At 47.1% G+C, this 15,240-nt stretch overlaps 1 protein-coding gene across 4 annotated transcripts in view; it reads left to right on the plus strand.

Moving 5' to 3' along the window:
• The first annotated feature begins 1,582 nt into the window (after nt 1-1,582).
• CSGALNACT1 (chondroitin sulfate N-acetylgalactosaminyltransferase 1) overlaps nt 1,583-15,240 on the plus strand; it is a 350,833-nt gene continuing 337,175 nt past the window's right edge. For 2 of the 4 annotated variants that reach the window (XM_057505244.1, XM_057505246.1), the window contains exons 1-2: nt 1,583-1,803; nt 5,784-5,907. The gene's annotated coding sequence lies outside the window, so the exon portion shown is untranslated. The remainder of the gene's footprint in view (nt 1,804-5,783; nt 5,908-15,240) is intronic. The other 2 variants (XM_057505249.1, XM_036896290.2) reach the window with 1 other exon arrangement.

Below are 15,240 nucleotides of genomic sequence, written 5' to 3' on the forward strand. Positions count from 1 at the left end.
AATTGCAGTAACTGGGGTCCTTCCCTCCACCTTTTTTGTCATTGGTAAACACCCATGGTAACCACACAGGTAGCCCCCTTTTGGTGAGGCCCCTCAGACTTCTCATTAGCAAAGAAGCCCAAGTCCCTCAGTGATCATCCAGCATGTGGGAATTAGACTGGGTAGTTAGAGATTAAAGAAAATAGGAGTATAAATAGAAAGCAAACTGAATGGACACAGGAGTCTTAGTTCTGCCTCAAGGCCAAAAACTCTTGACTCATGTATTCTTGAGGTAATTTGCAGGAACTTAGACCCCAGGAGATTGGCCACCTGCTGACCATAAACAGGTAGACCCAAGATTCGGTGGAGCCGAAGACTGATGACTAAGATTCTTAAAACAGTCCCGTCACCTCACCACTGACCAATCAGAAGAATGGGCAGGAGATCATTGCACACTCTACAACCCTTTCCCATAATTTTGCCTTTAAAAACCCCTTGCTTGTAAGCCGATGGGGAGTTTGGAACCCTAAGCATTAGCTACCTGTTGTCCTTGCTTGGTGCCCTGCAATAAATGCCCACCGTCTTTGACTAATCCTGAGGTCCGTGTTCAGCTTTGCTGTGCGTCTGGCGAGCAGGCCCAGGTTTGTTTGGTTCCGTTATACCGCTTCCTTGCTCTTTCCAAAATCCCAATTCAGTTGCTGTGGGGCCCTCGTGTTACTAGGGCGGTTAATTCTCCCAGTGGCTTGGGGGTACAAACACTGCCACCTGAGGTCCCAGGGCAGCCTGGGTTGAACTGACCCTCATAGCTGTGGGGTCGGCGGAGGAAGCAAGGCTTCTGGGATGTTTCCTGCAGGTAAATACGTGCTTACTGGCTGTCTCAGCGCTCCCGTTGCCTCCAGGGCCACGACCTGCGCCCCACGGGGTCTGCTTGCTGACTCCCTGGTGGTGCCTGGGAGCCTTCCGACGGCCGGGCAGCGCGAACCGCGGCCCCGTAATCTCAGCTCTGGGGCCTCTGTAGGGTATCTCTGTAGTGGAGAGAAGACTTCTTCCAGCCTAACACGGTTCGTGAAAGGCACCGTTTACTGCCCAGGGTGCGTGTGCGCGAGGGGCTGTGGTCCTCGGCACTGCCCGCCTGCCCGCCCCCTTCCCTTCCCTCCAGACCCTCCCCCGGCCTCCCAGTGGCCGTCAGGGGGCCTGCAGACATCCTTGCCCGCCGCGGCGGGTCTCAGCCAACGGGGTTTCTGCGCTTCCCTGTAACCACATGCCCTCTAGTGAAGGGCGTTAAAACAGAGGGGGCCGCAAAACCGCCGGCTGCGGAATTAATTCCCGCACGTCCACTTGTCAAAGTTATGTGAGTAAATCGGCCCACGAAGCTGGGGGCGGCAGCTGCGTGACCGCAGAGGGGACAGAGCGGGCGGCAGGTGGGGGTCCGGAGCTGTCCTGAAGGGGGAGGACCACACACGTGTGGAGGCGGTCCCCGACCAGCGCTCTCCCGGGGCACCGGCCGCGCCCCCCAACTTCTCCGGGTCCCAGCGCCGGTCGCGCGCAAAGCCGCCCACCTGCGGAACCCCGCTGCCCCGCAGGCCGCGCAGGGGAGGGCGCCGTGTTCGACGGCAGGGGGCGCCCCACGCAGGCGCTGCGGCGCCGGCTCCCACCGCGCGGCGGGGCGCTGGGCCTGGCCGCCGTTCCGCCCGCCGCCGCCGCCGCCGCTCCCCGCCCCGGGTCCCCGGAGGCCCGAGGCTGCCGGAGAGGGAGGTGGGGCCGAGCCCGCGGCGGCCGCGCAGGAGGGGAGGTTCGGCGGCGCCGGAGCAGCAGGACCTGACGGTGAGTCGGCTCCCCTCCCGGGCGTCGGGGCGCGACCTCGGGGGGTTCGTGCCGCGGGGAGACGGCGCCGCGCCCAGCCTCCCGCCGTCGCTGTCCGCCGGGGGCGCGGGATGGGGCCGGGGCTGTGGGCGGCGGGGCCCCGCGGAGGGCGCGGGCCTGCAGGTGAACGCGCGGGGCCGCGGGGGCGGCTGCCGGGGAGGGTCCCGGGCCGCTTCGGCGTTGCCGGCCTTTCTCGCGGCCTCCGGCTGCTGTCCGGCACCCCGTAGGAAGCAGCCTGCACACGTGCCCGCTGCGCCGCGCCGCGCCGGAGAGCGCGGAGCGGGCGAGCCGAGGGCGGCCGGCGGGCGGCGCGCCCCTGCCTCGGACCCGGGCGGCGGTACCTGTGCGCGCGGCGCGCGGTCCGGTGGTGCCCGGAGGAAGCGCTTGGCGCGGTCAGCGTGGAGAACCTGTGCGGGTCCCGGTCTGGGGGCAGCGGGCTTGAAGCGGCCGGAGGAAGAGGAAAGCGTCCAAAGGGAAGGCTGAGCTGTAGTTTCTGCGGCGCTTCCTGCACCTGCACTGCCGTCAGTGGTTTTGAGTTATCGTTGCATCGACGAGCAAAGAAAAAATGATGGGAGAGGAAAAAGTGTAACAGCCCTGTACACGCGGAAACGTGAGCCTTGAGAAACACTGACAAACGAGAGTGGTTATTTTGCAAAGTCCACTCCTAGTGTGTTTTCAGAACCTCGGAATGGTTTTCGCTTAAATGTCATTAGGTCTAGATAATGAAGATAATTAGCTGTTCTTTCACACCTAGACATTTATATTTAAATTCTACTAGATTTCTTGGATTTTGTTACCGTTGTTCATACAAGAAAGTCCTAATTTTAATAGTGCTCCTTGCAGCAGCAAGCATTAATAAGCCCTGTGTGGTGCTGTCATGTTACTAATTGGAAGGAGGAAAGTCTCAAACTTTCAAATAGAAGCATAAGGCAAGCACACAAAGCCTTCGTCATAAAAAGTGACTTAAACACGTGAAATAATGCATAATAGGATACAGAATTGTGTGTTGTGCTCCCAGAGAATACCAGTTCCTGGAAAACAAGAGTATCCTTTGCCCAAGAAACATTTAATAATTCCGTTGCATTAAATACCGTACTACATGTACTTTATGCAGAGCTGATATACTCTAATTCTGTTCACCCTTGTGTTCTAAATCTCATCTATTTACAAACTGTATTAATAGAGTTCATAATGAAGTCTGAAACTTTTGGATTCACCATTCTGTGCTGTATAGTGAAGTGAACATTTGCTTTGCCATCTCAGGTACCTGGGCTCCAAGCAGCCTGCCCCAATTATTAACTGTATAACCTTTCCCAGCCTTGCTTTCCTACCTGTTAAAATGCCTGTATTCCTCACCTTATGGAGCTGTTAGGCAGAATGAACAGCATTTAGGAACTTAACCCAGTGCCTGGAGCACAAGCACTTTGTTAATGTTGTCTCTTGTCTTCCTGTACTTTTAGGAATTCCCCCACTCTGGTGTGTCTCAATATTTAATACAAAATAGAAATTTCTTCTGTGCAATTTTACTTTCCATCTGTTTGTTCATGCAACCATAATGTATTGAACCTCAGATGCTGCCCTGTCTGGGTGTTTGAAAATGAGGAGCTGACACTGAGGGTAGGGGTGGGCCATCCTTCAGCTTTTCCTGTTGGTCAGGACCTCTTTTTAAGATCATGTGACGGTGGATGAACTGTATTCCCAGTCTTCACCTGTTCTTGCTCTCTACTTAGTGTGATGTTCTTATATTGAACAGAAATAATAGGAAGCTCTGTTGGGGTGCTCACCTCCTATTTACTTTGTCTCTCCATGCCCTGCTCAGTGCCTGGCAGCTGAAAGGGCTTAGTATTTGTTGATTTGAAATACAGAATATAATGAAGATATTCTTTGGGTAACATCCTGTAAAAAACATTTCTGTTGAAAGGAACTGGGGATTCTGAATGATAGCCCTACTATCTGTTAGGGCTAGTAGAGGTTTTTAAAGATGCAAAGCTCAGGTAGCCTTTATTACCTAATGATTTTGTCCTTGTGACGGAGCAGCCTTATAAAACATACAAAGGCAAGTTGGAGCAGCAGCGTCACCACTTGGGGCTTCGTCTGCATAGTGAATCACCCTGGGCTGGCAATTATTGCCATTATTTTGTCCTTTAAGGTAGCAAAGGAATTTAACTTCCTGGGTTCTCGACAGGGAATACTTTATTAGCATAGGGCAACGTTGTGTGAAAAGCATTACCAAAGGCCTAAAAATAAATGAAAGAGGTCTTAAATGACAGCTTCAGTACCATTTTAGAATAATTTTAAAGGTTTAAAGGAGATTTAAGAAACAGGCTTTTCACTTTGCACATCCTTGTAATCAAATATATGATATTTAAAAACTAAAAAACCAAAGATGCGATTTTGGTGTAGTATTTTCAAGGTTTTTTTTTTCTATGTCTTTGGTGGATCTTATTTTTATCTTTTAATGTGTTTGAAATTGCTTTATTTCTTAAATCGGTATACAGCAACAGCCCAAGTTGTTTCTCAAGGAATTTTATCTGGCTAGTTGAAGTTCCTGGTGTCTTTTCTTTTAATAAAGGGGGCCACGTTAAATTCTACCTTTAAAAACATGTTTTATTACATTCCAAGATACATCACTGAAAAACATTTTTCTTTGCCGGATTTTGAAAAGAGCTAATTTCTAAATTCTAATTTGAATGAAGTTAGTCATTAAGATTACTGAATAACTGGAAAGTGTGTTGGTGTTTTTATTTGTCAGATGTAATGTGCTATCTGGTAGAAAAAATACCTACGATGTTTGTAGGTAAACATTATTACTGAAAATATTGCCATATTGTTTGCAAATGAGTAAGAGAATATTATATTTTCAGATTTTGTGAGGTTTAATTACAGTGATCAAGTAAACACCATTAACCTGTAGAGTAAAATTAACAACAGAGAGTTCAGTGCATGGCGCTGGAGGCCCTAAATCTTACCAAGGGGTTTCTTCGGTTAGCAGAAGTCTTTGTGTTCAGAAAATTATCAGGCATCCAATTCTGATTTTCACATGCTGGGATATTAAAACAAGTCAGTCTGATTTTTGCTGTTTTTTCATCAAGGGCTAGATCACCCACGTGGCAGGAAATAAGAAACTCTTTTTTGCCTAGGAGTCATTTTCAGGAACCTGCACTTGGGCTGTGCCTCCTGGAAGGGCCCATGTGGCGACTGCTGGTTAGAATCTGTGACGAATGTTCCGAACCTATGACTTCCTGAAACGTTGCAGATCGCTTTTATTGTTTTTAGACAATGGGAAACATAACATTTGGTTATCTTGGGGTCACATCCGATACTTTGTTTCATTTTCACACACAAGAACATGTGCATTGGTGGAAAAGGGAAGTGGGAAAGGGGGTGGTGGATGGGAATTGTCTGTTTGGACTGAACACCAGGGCCTGCCTTATTTTCACATCCCCAAGGTGCGTGGGTACATGCTGGCAGCTCAGTAATGGGTGTTGTCCTTTGGTGGTCTTGGGGTACAGTCAGCTACTCCATTATTGAAATTACTAGAGTGGTAATTTGGTCTTTGACTTAGGTCCTGGGGGCTCCCCAAAGTGAAACCTGCTGAAGTCTCAGTCAGCATGTAAACAGGACGGCCACTAGCCCATAAGGTGCCCTTGGTGGCAGCCTGGGCTTCCACACCACTCTTCTCCCACCGGGCGCAGTCTGCACAGCTGTGTGATGCGCTGTCTGTAGAAGTGGCTGGAGCAGTGCCTGGGCATAGTAAATAGATACGTCACTCCTCGGGGGTGTTTTGATTTATTCTTATTGTTGATGGCATTGATCTCAGGGTTGACGACTGTAGTAGTCACAGTAGTCCGAAACAAAGGAGTCAGGTGAAGTCAGTGCTTAGAGTTATATTTGCAAAGGCAAGTGATTTATTTCAGGTTTCTTGTTGTACTTCATTACAGTTTTTCTCTTCATGTGATAAAATGGCTAACACTGCTCTGCTAAGTGCGGGCCATGAGTTCCTGGCGTAGTCAGCATGGCCACCTTGGGGAGCACGCACAGACAAGAACACCCGGGTTTACAGAGGTGAGTTGCTTGCCCTGCGTCAGCTCGTCAGTGATGCAGCTGGGCCTTGAGTCCCCGTCTTCCAGGTAACAGGACTTGCACCTGTGTGCCGACTTTTCCAGCATAAATACTCATTGGATGCGCAGCACAGCACAGGACCCGTCTCAGCGGTCTGAGGGCTAACACAGCATGGTAACATTGATTATCCTTAGATTACTGTTTTTAGATCCATTGCTGGACATGACAGAGCAAGATGACCAATGACTTTTTATCAATGGGTCTGCTTCCGGCACATTTTATTTATCAATTTTTGTATGTAGCTTTTTCTAGTAGCTCAAAATACAATACAATGTGGTATAACTTAATTTCTGTACAGCATTACGTTATCAAGTCACTTTGCAGGCATCCTATAAGTAGAAACACAAATCAAACCAGGTATGTGGGTTGCAGAATATTAAGGTGCGACAGCTGGAGCCAACCAGTAATGCCTTCACTCAACAAATATTTATTATTCGCCTCTTATGTTAAGCAATTTGCTAGACGCCACAGAGATGGCAAGGGTGGGGCAGGTGGCAGTAGCGAGGAAGGCATTTGAGCCTTTGGAGCTGGGCAATTGTGGATCTGAATCTCAGCCTGGGGGTGCTGGTCCCATCAGTGAACATCTTCGACACTTAGTTTCCTCGTGTGCATAATGGAGACCATACCTTACACACTGTTGCAAGAAGTAAATGAGGTGTAAAGGTCAAGTGCCAGCTACGTGAGGTGGTAGGCACTGACTGATAATGGTGTCTTTCCTCTTACCTGTGTCTTCTCACCACTCCCTTCTCTCCCTTCTCTCGTCCACACACTCATGGGGTTGGGGTGGTAGAGATAAAGATACCTAAAATGCAGGGTGGACTGCGATGCATGCATTTACGCCATTCCTCTCCGCTTCTCCCCCTTGGGTGCTGGACAGACCTGGGAGTGACATTGGGTGGTTCGTGAGCTGCCCCACTGTAGGGTTTGGGTCATTCTGGGCTGTCCCCAGGCTGGCTGGGAGAGGATGAATTTCAGGAGGCCCTGGCAGCTTGGGGCCCAGGATAGGTGCCTATGGTGTAGAATAAGGCGTGGGCCCAAGGGCTGAGGGTGAGAGGCTCTTTTGGGGAATAGCCAAGAACTCAGGTCTTGTGGAAATTGGAGTAAGTCAGCGATTAAGCTTGAGGTGGGCTGAGTAGACGGAGTTTTGGATCTAGGTGGAGGGCAAGGCAAGAACATGAGCAGTTTGGGTTGGGTCACGTCGCTCAGCTGCACAGCTCCAGGTCGGGTGGGCTCTCCCGAGGAGCTGGAAAGCGGTCTGCAGCCCGTCTGCAGCCCCAGATTGCTGTGCCTGTACAGACTTATAGTTCTCTGCTGTCCTTAACAGCCGGGTGTTCCCGAAGCAGTGCACCCTCTCTCAGCAGGAGGCTATGTCAGGACTACTAGTTGTTGCCAGTTCCTGCTCTGGACCTTCAAGGGTTAGTTGATGTCCCAGGAAAACAAGCTTCTCCCCACTTCACCCCGTTAGAGAGTTGGTTAAATACACCCATATCTGTCTCATCGTGAGGCGGGGAGCCAGGTCTGTGGGGCTCTGCCCAGGGTCCTGCTGGCATTGCTGTAGAGTGGACTGTGTTCTGAGATCAGGAGTGTTTTTAGAGAGATGTTCCTAGTGGTTTCATAATGATGGGCCGCCTTGTTCGGTGTCCAGGGGGAGGTGCTGCCTGCGGTGGGGAGGGAATGCGGCTTTTACAAATCGTTACAGTTCAGAACGTCTACCTCAAACCAGGGAGCAGGAGGCCTGGATTCCTTATTTATTATGCATTGGTATATAGGCATAAAGCAACCCTTCTGCGAATAAGCAAACAGAACCTGCCCAGGTGCCAGAGAAGCTTGATTCCGGTTTTTTTCTTCTTAAATGCTAAAAAATTAAAAGCAATGTTGAATTGGGGAACAGTTTGTTTATAGCAAGTTACTGTAATTTTCAAAAGCCCATTTTTTAGAATTAATAGAATGTATTAAAATGAAACAAGCAAGCAAACTTTAATGAAACAACAGAAGGACAGTTTGTGGAAAGAATAGTCCTTGAAGTGAATTCCAAAGAGTTCATATGGCTCTTGGGAAAGTGAGTGGAATAAATATATGCCAAGCACTCCTATCGGAGAAAACAGGGACACGAGGACCTGAATGAGGCAGTGGCGCCTCGGGGAGTGGGCTTGAAAGGGGGTCGGTTCCCCCAGCTTCACTACACCTTAACTCTGGTCTCCGACAAGCTACTTCATCCCCAACATTCCAGGTTTCTCATCTCTTAGGTGAGGGCAATAGAGCCTGTCTTATTGGGTGGTTTACTGACTGATTTAGGCCACGTACATAACTGCTTAGCACAAGGTAGACACAGTACACATCAGCTGTTGTCATGAAAAGGCACACAGGAAGGGGCATGGAACAGAAAGCAGGGATCGAGGAGCATTTGGAAGATGAGGAGAAGCATTCTGTATTTGCCCTTGAATCTTCTAATTTACTTTTGGGTAGTTTTTAATGTTCATAAGTTTTACATGATTATAACCATATATGTCTTGGGGCCCCCTTGGTGTATATGCCACTCTGATAAGAGGCTTGGGTACGGACACTAAGCCCAGAAAACCGCCCTTGGTGTCGTTATGTAGCTTACAGTGTTGGAGCAACACAGTGACTGGGACTTTTTGTGAAAGAATGAATTTGTAATGTCCCTTGGCTACTTTAAACAGCTGTCCTTTTCCTATTTCCCATCTACTCTGTATCCAAATGGGTGGGAAATAGGGACTTCTTGAGCCTCCTTAGGAATACGTAACTCAAAATACCGAGGGTACATTTGGGTATCTTATTTGCATAGAAATAAGATTTATTAAAGTATGATGGTGGCTACCTAATGGGAACCAAGGGAGGAGACTTGTGTTAGGGGAGCTATTTCTCTGGATGCACCCATGACCTGCAAGCTCTGGCTTCTCTCTAAAGCATGCTGTTTGCTGGGGATGGACTTTTTGGTTTTTCACTAAACCCATGGCCCAGAGATTTATGGGGCTGACTAACAGGAGAGTGCCAGGTTTGAGGAGTCTTTTGTTTTGGTTTGGTTTTCTGTGGTATCTCTCCTCCAGGTGGCGGGGTACACTAGGAGCTACAGAAGAAGACTAGATTGGTGGGGAAAGGATTCCGGAGCTGACTCACTCTATGGCATGAGAGAAGTTTTAGTCCCTAACCTAGACATCTAATCATTGAGTCTCAAGGGACATTCAAATAGGAAGCATTGAAATTTATGGACTGTGAATGTATTCATCAGTCCAAATTGTGGCCCAAGCCAAAATCTGAGCATAAATCAAGTTTCTCTGTTGGATCAAGTAAGCTGATTAAACACCTTAGGTCTCGTGTTGCCTCAAAAATACTTTATCTTTGTAGAGAAGATATTATTCACTTAAGCAATGAAAAATCCTGAGGGTGTCTTCCCTCAGTATCCTTAGGAATACAGAGAATTCATTCAGTGTCACTGGAATCACCTTTCTGTCTTCCCATGAGAATGAGTCTAGACCCCATGCCTGGGCTATTGCTAGTGTGGAGGACAGAGGCAATGAGAATTTGGAGCCTTTCTGCAGAGCAGGTGTCTAAATGCTTTTGTTCTGATGGAAATGAGGTGGGAGAATCTATAAGCTTTTGGGTTCCTCCCCCTCAAGACAGTGGCCCCAGGAGCCAACTCTACTCATCATTTGCTTACTGGTGACCAGGATTGCAGTGTCTTTCCCATTCTCTCCATTTGGTGAGTTTTATTAGTGCCAAGGGTGATCAGTGAGTGTTGGCACTTTTCCTCAGGGTTTGGGGGCAGGTGGGAGGCTGGTGTCAGTCTTTTATACAACTGTCTGGCTGCCTGAAGGCATGAGGAGGGGTGTGCTTGGCTCAGGGAGATGGTGTGGCCTAGGGTGAAGACACGCGGGAGGCCCCAGTGTCTTGAAACTCCTTTTCCTGGTCTTAATAAATGACCAGCTGATGATCGTGGGTGCAGAAGTCATGCCAGTGTGGAATGGATGGCTGTTACTGCTGCTCTTAGTCACTCAGGAACGAAGGTCAGAGAATGAATGGAGAAGCTTTGAGTAAAACTGGACATGTTCATTTCTTTTATCTCTATGGACTAGAAGTCTTTGAAACAGCAAAATTGTGCATTTAAAAGGGATTCTTGGGCCCTGGAGGGTTTGTAGACTTCATTTAGTGGTCTTTTCAATGACTTGCTGGAGTTAGAAGTAATGGGAGGACCAGTGGTTAGCAAGAATACATCAATAGAAATAATAGTATCTCTGAGATCATTTGATCTAGCAGTGTTTGCAGAAATCATTCATGTCAGAGATCATTTGGACTATCTCCATATTTTGCAGATGAACAGAGACTAGAGAGGTGAAGTGACTTATCCAAGATGACCCAGCTCCTTAGTGGAACAGCATTGTTAGGAATGGAACCTAGGTCCCTTGCTTCCATCACACTGCTCTTGATGGGCCATCCGAGGTCCCTAGGTCCCATGGCTGGCTGGCTGGCAGGTATTTAGGTACCTCTATGGTGATGCCTGCTCTCAGGTCGTTAGGGTTCTGGTTATGGAGGTCCTACTGTGTGCCCGGCACTGTGGTCATGGCTAGAGGTGCGTAGATAAAAAGATGGGTTTCTGACCTCAAGGAGTTTGCAGCAGAGGGAAGCACAGAGTAGGGAATGCATCATAAAGTTGAGGCTCAGTGACATGTGGAACACCTTGCCTGGCGATTCTAAGTAAGGCCAAGGGCATTGGCTTTCATTTCCTGTTGATTTTTTAACATCAGAAATGGAAATGATGGCAGTAATAGACATGAATCAAATGGACTCTAAGTGATCTCAACTTCGTCTGTGCACATCCAGCTAGTGGGTTACCATGTGAGTCCTTTGTTCTCTGCACTTCACATCCATGATCTTTCTGGAGAGCTTTGGTGAGAACAGTTCTGGAGGAGTTTGTTTATGGACACAAGTCAAAGATGGGATTGTTTGTTCCTAAGAGAGAGATCTATGTGGGAATGGGCATCATTACGGCTGAGTGGTTGGTTTTTCAATTAAAGTGAGACCCATCTTCTCCTGGGAATGCAGAGATGGCAGAAGGTTAGGAAGGAATCTGTGATGTGCTAAATACTCTCTGAAGCACATTGTTGGTGGAATTTTTAAAAACCCTTACAAAAATACTTCAAGACCTGAGATTCTTATAGATAACGTACCTTGGCTGGGTCGGATGACCATGACAGGCAGAATCAGCATCTGAGCATAGGTCTGTTTGCCATTAAAGCCCCACTCCCAGGACTGCCATAGTGGCTCCCTGGGTGCCAAGCACAACCAGGCATTCTGGGTGGTGGGCACTGTAGTTGCTCATGTGTCCCACTTGGACAGGACTGTCGACTCCTGGAGCATATGGACCCTCACTTACAGTTTTAAAAAATATATATATTCCAAAGAGTCTAGCACAGTGTGGAGGCACAGTATGTTCTCAATAAATATGTGTGAAATGAAGGAATGCAGCAATTTAATAGTCGATAGGATTAGTAAGGAACTGTGTTCACAAATGGGAAAGTTGCCTTCTAGGATCTCTGTATTTGAGTCTAAAGCTAACTTTGCAGAGACCAGACAACCCACCCTTAGAAGTTTCTTTTACCGTACTTCGCAGTTCATAAACGTGGCTTTTAAACAATATTCCTGCATACTGTTTTCTTACTTTGTGTTTTCTTCAAAGCTACCTATAAACAAATTATGTTTTCATAATCTTGTGGCAGGTTGGGTGGATTTAATAGAATCAGGAAGGCTTCCAACACATTAAGTGTTCTTGACGGTGATAAAAAGGAAGACTAATTATCTCACTGAGATGATTATAAGAGTTGTTGGACATCTTGACTCACTGGGATCTTGACAGCAGCCAAAGTGGTTAAGAAAAGATGGCTTTGTGAAGCAGCAGAGGTGATCTACTTGAATCAAGTTATTTTATTAACGCTGTGGCGTGGGTGTATCTGTAATCTTCTGAGCAAGAGGACAGGACTAAATAATGCATGGAGTGTCTGGGTTCAGAGTAGTAATTTGAAAGTTCTTGGCTGGTGTGCACAGTTGGAACCTGTGAGATTTTACATTTAATGATTATACCTTTCCCATTGCCATCTGTCTGCCTCTTTAATAAGCAGTGTTCCTTATCAGGCCTGATTTATGTACATTGATTACACCATTATACTTGTTAAATATTAAAGCATTTGCCCCCTTGTGTGAAATCTAATTAGGCAGAGTTTTCAGTGCAATGGTGTTATCATTCAGAATAATAACCTGGTCATTACCTCTGCCATACCTTAGCTTCCCGGATGATTTGTCTTCTTTCCTCCTGTCTGGGTCCAGTGTACTCGTATTGCGCATGACAGTTTGATGAAGGGGTCAACACCGTCGGCCGTGAAGAAGGGTCATGCTACAAAGATTATGAAACCTTCTAAAAAGCAGTGGAGAAATTTATTATCTGTAGTTTGCATTTTTCATGAATCAGGCATCTGAACAGCTATATCTGATGAAATTAACCTGTCTTAATTAAGGAATCTTAAAATAGCTTTAAAGGATAAAAATAGAAGTTACAATGATGTTTGGGAGCAAAGAAAACCAGTCAGTAAGTAGTCACGTTTCATACATGCTACTTATAGAATAATTTTAGATATCAAACCACCTGGAAGTCCATGTGATTCATAACTTACTTTTCAACTTATTTCTTCTGTGCTAATTCAAAATGTACTGGCATTGCTGATTAAATAACAGGCTTTTTATTAGCACAAGGCCCAAAATAAGATCCTGAGTCCCTCTAGTAGTTTTAAGTGAGCTGGCATCCATTCTGAGACAATCACTGTAATGAATTTGTCTTTTTTTGAGGTGTTCATAGTACTTTCTCATTTATTATTTAAATTTCTAAATAAAAAGTCTGCAGTCTGCTAATGGAGGCACAAACCTGGGCAAGCCGTGCTCACACCTGTAATCCAGGGCTGATTGGCGTGAACCAGATTAGGAGTAGGTCCTGTTTATTGCTTATTATTCTTAGGGAGAAAAGCTTTTAAGCCATCAGTTTCATGTAATGCATAGATATCAGGCTAAAAGATTTGCCCTCTCAGTAGTCCCAGCAGCTTATGTTGGGGTTTTCAAAGTGCCTTTATCCCTTAACAATTGCAAATGGCACAGGGCTGCTTTCCATTTATGCATGATAGAAAGCAGCCTGTGTATCTCTTTAAAGTGAGAATATATTTTGAGTTGTTTTTGAGTATGTTCAGATCAAAATGAGATTTGGCTCTGAATTAAAATATGGCTATAAAGATAGAAGAATGGATGGGAACTCATGGATCATCTGGTCTAATTTTTCCCCGAACGGGGAGGCTGAAGCCCGGAGAGGCAGTGTGGCTCAGCCCAGTTCACCGGGGATGTCAGCAGTGAAGATGGCACCCGAGCCCTGCACTGGCTCTTCAGGCAGCGGGGGCCCCACGGACAATGACGTTCAGACCATCTCACACTCCCCAGGCCCTTCAGGGCTGGGTACAGTGTGCCTCGGCCTGGGTGGGTTAGCAAGGTTTAGGAGGAAAGTTTGTTGGTATAATCAGAATCACTCTGGGGAGACAGGAGCATTGATTGTTTTATATTTGCAAATTGGCATGTGGCTGGAAACCGAGAACTCAAAGCCAGTGCCTGCCTTTGAGAATCTTTGTTCGGCAGGGAGTCCAGCAGGACCAGACAGCAGCCCTGGGCTGTCCTAGGGGAGGTTGGCCGCTGCTGGGCCAGACCAGACTCAGCTGGAAGGTCAGGTCCTGTGTTTCCAAGGCCCAGAGTCTGGCTTTTCTCAGCCTGCATGGCCATCATGAGGCCCTGAGTGAGGAGGACCCAGCCGCACAGGGTTCATTTACCTTGGCAGGTAACTGTCATGCTTGAGAACAAGCATGGTGGTTAAGCACATGTGGTCTGAAGCCTAACGCATTTGGGTTAGACTAGCTGCCATGTGCTAGTGATGGAACTTAGTCAAGTTACTTTACCATTCTGAGCCTCAGTTGTTTTGTCTGTAAAATGGGAATTGAAAGCAAACCTTTAGATTGTCCTCCGTGTGTGACAGCTGCTGTCTCTGCATTAGGGCTATCTACTTCTCACAATAACCCTGTGAGGTAAGTGCAGCCACTGTTTCCACTTTACAGGTGAGGGGGCCAAGGCCCAAAGCTGCTGTGGTGCTCAAGGTTACACAGCTGTTGAGGGTTGGAGCTGGGGTGCGAATCTCAGCAGGCCGTTGCTCTCTGTCACTTTCCCTTGCAGCCTCAGCAGGATAAGATACTGTGAGGATCACGTGGGGCAAGACACAGAAATGGTGGCTGTCATCATTAATTATAACACAGCTGACATTGCCTCAGTAGCCCCAGCAGTAACATCTACACGATCAACACCTCTTTTCCCGCAGACAGCTCTGCAGATGCCAGCTCATAGTCAGAGCATTGCTTTGGAATCACAGAAGTGACACAGAGAGCATTCAGAAGACTTCGTACCACTCCCCGACGGCCCAGGCAGCGTCGGTATAGCCATAGTAAGTCAGCCAGTAGGGTCAGCGCACCTCAGTTTTTGGCCAAGACTCCTTTTCAACTCTGCAGGCTGGCAGGCTTTTCTACCACAGATCACCCCGAGGTGCCGGCGAGCATCCCGAATGCTTCCTCCTGTCAACCAGACGAGGAAGTAGATTAGACACGCTAAGGGCACTGTCCTGCCACAGAGCTAACCACCTCTCCAGAAATCCTAAGGACAGCACTCTGATCTTTTGAGGAAATCCCTCAGCCGGTTGTAGAAGTCATTTTTTGACTGGCTTCCTCCACTTTGTGTTGAGTTCATAGCCTACTTCTCAGAGTGCAATCTAATTTCCAAATTGTTTTGTGTGGAGTTTATATGTTATCTTGTGTCTTTTTACTCTTTTTTTTCTATGCATATATAATTTATTTTACTATAAAACTGGGGTCATGTGGTGTTTACAAATTTGTATCCTGCTTCCTTCCTTCACATTGTCAGCATTTTCCCATGTCAATAAATATTCTTCAAAAATAAATGGCTATATGACATTCCATTGTATGAATTGTGGTAAACTCTGATTTTCTACCCAGTATTCTTTTTTTTTTTTTTTTTTTGGTATCATTAATCTACAATTACATGAAGAACATTCTATTTACTAGGCTCCCCCCTTCACCAAGTACCCCCCACATACCCCTTCACAGTCACTGTCCATCTGCATAGTAAGATGCTGTAAAATCACTACTTGTCTTCTCTGTGTTGCACAGCCCT

The sequence above is a fragment of the Manis pentadactyla genome, chromosome 7, assembly GCF_030020395.1.
Source record: "Manis pentadactyla isolate mManPen7 chromosome 7, mManPen7.hap1, whole genome shotgun sequence".
NCBI classification, from domain to species: Eukaryota; Metazoa; Chordata; class Mammalia; order Pholidota; family Manidae; genus Manis; species Manis pentadactyla.